Below are 6,450 nucleotides of genomic sequence, written 5' to 3'. Positions count from 1 at the left end.
AGCCATCTGTTCAAACTTCATCTGACAGACAGTGATATGCGTCCATTATGCAATCAAGACCCAGAAACTATTGAACACATCCTCTTTGACTGCAAAGAACTCTCAACCATACGCAATTTTGGCTCCATCAGCGACTTGAAAGAAGTCATGACAAACAGAAATAATGAATAGACAGCTATTGTAAAAATGATGAAGGAAAGGAAGAAGAGGATCCATGCAGGGGCCCTACCGCCGGACGCATGACAATACTCAACAACAACAAGTATATTACCATTGACGGACGTTCTCCTATAAAGTGCGTACGTTACCACTCAGCTTCCTATCAATGTACTTGTGGTTCGGCAAATTATGTATGGATTGCTCATGTCAGAGGAATGGATATGCCAGGTATGCGGTATCAACTTAAGAATCAGAATCCGTCGAGTAATCTATTCCACATTCAAGGTACACTTTGCTGCACAAATATGGCGCCCATAACCGCTAACTATAGACGTAATAGTTGCTAACTATAATTAGGACAATGCCCCCTAGTTCCATGCTATGCTACACCGAGATGGCCGGTGGTTTTATGTGAGACAAAAGTATTTTATGGTTTTGGACGACGTAACAATGTGATTTGTGTAGCACTTTATTACTCACACATACCAGTTGAAACTCTTCCATCAAGTGTTGTATAATCAACCTAGGCTAATCAACGATAGTTATAATGTTAAATGTGTCTGTGTAACTTCGACAGCGTAAATTTATATTCTAACATAGTGATTGAATTAAAGCAGTTTTCAAACAAGCAAAACATTAGGTTTGAGGATGATTAAAATGTAACCTCGGTGTCCTGCAAATTGGTATTATTTTTTCATCTGAATATTTTTAAGTGGTCATTTTCATCTTTGAAGTAGTCGTGACAATCCTGTATCCCTTCCGTTTCACCGTCGTGTGTGTAATAAACAGACAACTGAACTTGTGAACGTTGAATGTGTAAATTATTCCAACGAGAAACTTCAATGTTTTGACTTATTCACACTTTTTCCCTCGTGAATAAATCAAAACCTTTAGAAATATCTCTTTGGAATATTTTCCATATTCAACACGCACACTTTTTGTAGTCTCTATTGATACACATTTGAATACGAATGTATGTTCCCTTAGCAACACAGGTAGCATAATAATGTATTTCATTGTTGTTTTCCACCATAATATTCTGAAATGTTGACAATACGTAGCGTAAAACTATACTCACTCACGTGCTTATATATGTTTACTTCAGTCATACATCATTAGCGGGAAAGGAATACCTTATCATACTGCTAACCACCACCACCAATTCAGGGTGCCTAATGTTCTTCTGTTCTGTCTATGACATTAAGGTGTAAGCATCTGGTGCAACATGACTTGATTTGTGTTACGTGAAGAAAGTAGACCAGGGCCAGGAAGTACATACTCTCTAGCCTGTCATGTGATCACGATATTATATAAGTAGGTGTGTCTATTGAAAAGCTTTGATGCACAAGAGACATGGTTGGTATTCAACATTTAACAAAGCGTGTAAAGCTATGGTTATCGGAATCAGCTATCGAGGCCGATATGTTTCAGTTCTACCTGAGTTCTTTTGAAACCAGATCGATCGCGTCTCCCCAGTACACCTGAAGTACGGAGCACAACACCTGAAGTGTCCTGATCAGAAAGAGGTCATTTACCCGGTTTCTGTAATAGGTTGTACTACGCCGTTAAAATGTTAGGCTCAACTCACTGACTCACTACACTACGTATACATTTCCATCTTAATTTCATGTAAAGTGTAATATTTAAACAACGTGTTCTTACGTATAGTGACACCCTAACTTTACATGGTTAATCTCAGTTATAAAAAACAGTTGTGTCAAGTTCCAACAGACACATTTCCGCTTCAAGACAGAGCAACTCCTGTACCGTCCCTCCTAAAAGTAACCCCCATGGAACAGGAATCATTGAGCACAGGTTGCTCATCAATTATGAAAAATATTCAAAAGTCGTTTTGAATGGCAACACAATATACGCTTAATGAGTTAATGACTTGAGAATTGTAACGTTCAATTATCCAGCAAATCGTGTTTTTAGTGTAATAAATGTCTACTATAATATCTGAGAAGAGAAGTGGGATATATTCATTATATGTCACTGCGATCAAACGTTTACATGTACATTGCAATAGTTTTTTGGGTTTTTTTAATTTTCAGAGTTTCAGAGCTACATGCAACTTCTTTAGAATATCTGATCCAACTTCATTCACATTTAGCGGACGACCCCTCCAAGATTTCATTTCCCTATATCCCCATTGTTACCAGAGCGATAATTGCTACTGGGCCACAATGTTTAGTGTTTTGAATAAAAATTATGATGGGTCACATTTCGTATAATAGATGGTCAGCATTTTTAAGATTATGGCAGCAGGCTGTCTGGCCTTGGCTTTTTATTTGTTTATTTCCGGGAGACTGTTCGAGGGCATTCCACGTTAGTGGCGACAGTCGCAAGTGCTCGAACTTTCGGGAAATGACTGAGTATATAAAAAGGCTAGTTGCCATGTTGGAGGGGGACACGGACACATTCACTGGAGTATATACATCATCATCTGCATTCGTCAACACCTGATCACTAACCGCTGCTAGACCGTTCACTGTGTTACATTCTGCATAACTGTTTTCTGTCTCGCACTAAGACTTTGGTGAGATTGCTATATTATATTTTGTGACCCATTGCCTTAGATTTTGTCTCACTTGTATTGTATTTGAAATCGGTATTGTGAAACTGACTTGTGACTATGTATAACTTGCTCTCTATTTGCTAAATAATAATATTTGAATGTTTTAGACTTGTCTTTGTTCTGTTTTGCTGGTTCACAGTTTCTTACATCGTTTGTAACGGCAAATTCTTACACGTAACATAATACATCCATTCACATTAATAATTTCACTAGTGATCTCTTCAGGGGATTGGAATTGACTTCGTTAGAGAAGATTAATGATTACATTAGCCGGTTTTATTGTATGTAAAGGATCACCCCCTACTGTAGCAGCGTTTTCGTAACAAGCCCTATGACTACTGGAGAACATGCGTCAGGGAAGTAGGGACAGGCAGGTGCGTGTCGGCATGGACACAAAGCAGTTGCACTGACAGATCGATGTCCATGTCAGCACAAATGTATTGCCACCAGCACAACTTTCCGGTAATTTCAACTGACTAGTTAACTACATTGGTCATTAATCGAGTACATAATATATAGCCTGAATATTATGGAGGGATCTAAACTTTATTCGCATGGTCCTCAGGTTTGTCATGGTTATCACCGGCGGAGAATATAAAATCTCAAACAAGCATGATTATCAGGGGAATGGTTTGGTTTGGGTTGGGTTGGGTATGACTAGGTGGGTAGATTGGTAACTCATGTAATGTGTGGTCGGGGCCTCAGCTTTAATATAAACGAGTAAACGACACATGCATACACACACACACACACACACACACACACGCACACACACACACACACACACACACTCATACATACATACATACATACATACATACATACATACATACATACGGTACATACGGTACATACATACATACGGTACATACATACATACATACATACATACATACATACATACATACATACATACATACATACATACATACATACATACATACATACATACATACATACATACATACATACATACATACATACATACATACATACATACATACATACATACATACATACATACATACGTTACATGTCAAACAGATCTTTTCATGTAAAATGTAATTCAGCAGTGGGTTGGCCCAGTGCTTACAGCGTCCGTTTGTCACGACGAAAACCGGGGATTGGATTTTCCACATTGGGAAGCTGAAGTCTCCTTTTTCTTTTTCTTTTCTTTTTCTTTTTCTTTAATGTAACAGTATTCGGTGTTGTTGCTTCCTTCGCGAGTTCTGAGTCATTGTTTGCATTCTTTTCTAAACAGACTGAAACAATACAAAAAATATAGGAGATAAGACATAGCCTACTAATGTTTACAATTAGACCGTTACGTTGGTCATACGAACTTGGTTATGATGTTTAGACTACCAGTGATATCTGTAGAGATGTATCTTTGGTGAAAACAACAATACTCATCCATGCTAGGACACAGAACGCCACAGAGACATTCACCGTACCCACACGGTCTGATGTTATCCATCTCTTCATTCACAGCCTTGACAGAGGCAAACATGACGGGAAAAGATAGTAACTTTTATGTCTACACATTTTCCGCCACACCAGTGGCCAACATCGTTGGAGAGTTCATGCTCACTGCAAAGAGAAACGTTTGTGCTGTTTTAAAATTCGTTTTAAGCGAGATAAAAGTTCACATACTGAATTAAGTATTTCTTTTCATAACATTCTAGCAACAGGTGTCGCTGTTCATGTTATTTATGGGGATAGTAGTTGATGTTAAGTTATTCAGGAATTACCTGGTTAAGTGTAAATAACATTTGCTTCTCTGGTATGAATTAAGGAGATTCAAGATACTGTGAGATAATCAGCTGCTTTGGTCGTAACAGATGTATGGCACAGGCGCTGAACAAAAACACAAATTGTATGTATATTTACCATATATATTTAAGTAATGTTGTTTGTGAATGTAGATACATATGACTCATCACTGCGGATTTATTAAGTATATAGTTTCATGTGCAACTGCACAGGCAAGTACATGTTTCAGTAAACATTAAATTTTGAACCTTGATTAATTAGAACAGATACCTTAAAAATGTTTATTTTGTGACAGCAATATTTCATTTCATAAATGTGTACCATTGCTTGGTCATGATCAGTCCCTAAAGTTCTAAGATAAAATTTTGAACCTCCATTGGTGTTTTAGGAAAAGTGAAGATGTCAAGGTGTATATTTTGTGGCAGTAATATATGATTTCATACGTATGTCGTACTGACCGGTGAATACCTTTAGTTAGAAGTAATTCCAGTTCTTTTGATGCACTACTGAAGCTGATGCATTGGAAAGTGTCATCAGAACATTTCTGTAAATAGAACCGAATAAGATGTAAGTGGATTCAACGATCCTTTAAGTACCGCTAATGGGTAATGCACATAGAACCATGTAAAAAAACTCATTACATTATCAAGAGTATTAGAATGTATTAGAAATATAAATTTCTTCTTAAGACGTGAATCTTTAGCACAGCACCTCATCAGGATTACAAAATGTTTAGCTTGATCGGATTGGAATTGACGTCCCTTTGTGTATTCTTTTTCAGTCTTCCCTCATTAGGAGATTTAGAAGCAGTCTGTGTAAAAAGTGCCAGTGTTTTGTTATGTCGAAAGGCCGTACAGTTTTAATGCATTCGGATTATTGTGTAGTGGGATTTGCCTCGGCCAAGTCAATCAACTGTGAATGAAAACTGGGTTCCTTAGCAATGTTGAAGACGGCAGAACATGTTTCAACTGTGTATCAATTCTAATCGGTAGCTGACATGGGAATTTTACGTTTTTTACTTGTATGACGTTTGTCAATACTGTTGAATTTATGTCCCAGCTTAACAACTATACGTTTGGATGTTTCAGGTACCTATGCCAAAGCTGTAGGATGAGGATGCCTGAAAGTCTTGGATGAAGAAAATAAGCTTCACTTGTAATACAACAGAAGACCATCCTGGTTTACTCTCCTCAACGGGCACCTCTTGTTACCTTTGTTCACTGGAAGATGGTTCTATTTTAAATAGGAGGACCAAATACTATCATCTCTTGTAGATCAGATCGTTTAGTTATTGCTCAAACCGGAACAATCTTTATGACACTTGTAGTGACCATTGAACGATATGTCGCCGTCACTAAGCCCTTCAAAGCTCGCATCATATTTTCTCTTTCATCAGCGAAGAAGATTTCGTTGGGAATATTTCTGTGGCGTTTGGTGTAAAATATTCCTCATTATGTTGCAGACGTCGTATGTCCACTGTGGTTGTTAAGTCGTCCATGGCGTTTGACATTGTCAAAAGCAGCGGTGTCAGTTTATTTGAACCGAGAGCTTAGTCTTCGTCATGACATCGACGATGTGTAAGGAGACTCTACCCAACTGTTCAGTGGAGAGGCACCGCCAGACAGTGCTTAGGGAGTAATTGGCGCTCTCTGTCTGAGACGATGCGGCTTAATTAATCACCTTAAGTACATAAAACAGCCTGAGACGAGTGAAGTGCATGTGAGATAGTGCCAATGTTATAACTGGTTACACGGCTAATCAACAGTGTCGCATCATTTGCATACAGTCTGCAGACATGTCAACGCTTTACATTGACAGGCATACATCATTTGAGGGCGTGACCTGAACGACCCAGAACGTCAGGGTACCAACTGTATGTCTATTTATTGCGTTTTTCAGATTGTCAGATCGAGTAATATTTTTGTCTTATTTCAAGACAT

Source organism: Haliotis asinina, chromosome 12 (genome assembly GCF_037392515.1).
Source record: "Haliotis asinina isolate JCU_RB_2024 chromosome 12, JCU_Hal_asi_v2, whole genome shotgun sequence".
Taxonomy (NCBI): Eukaryota; Metazoa; Mollusca; class Gastropoda; order Lepetellida; family Haliotidae; genus Haliotis; species Haliotis asinina.
This window is presented reverse-complemented; position numbering follows the sequence as displayed.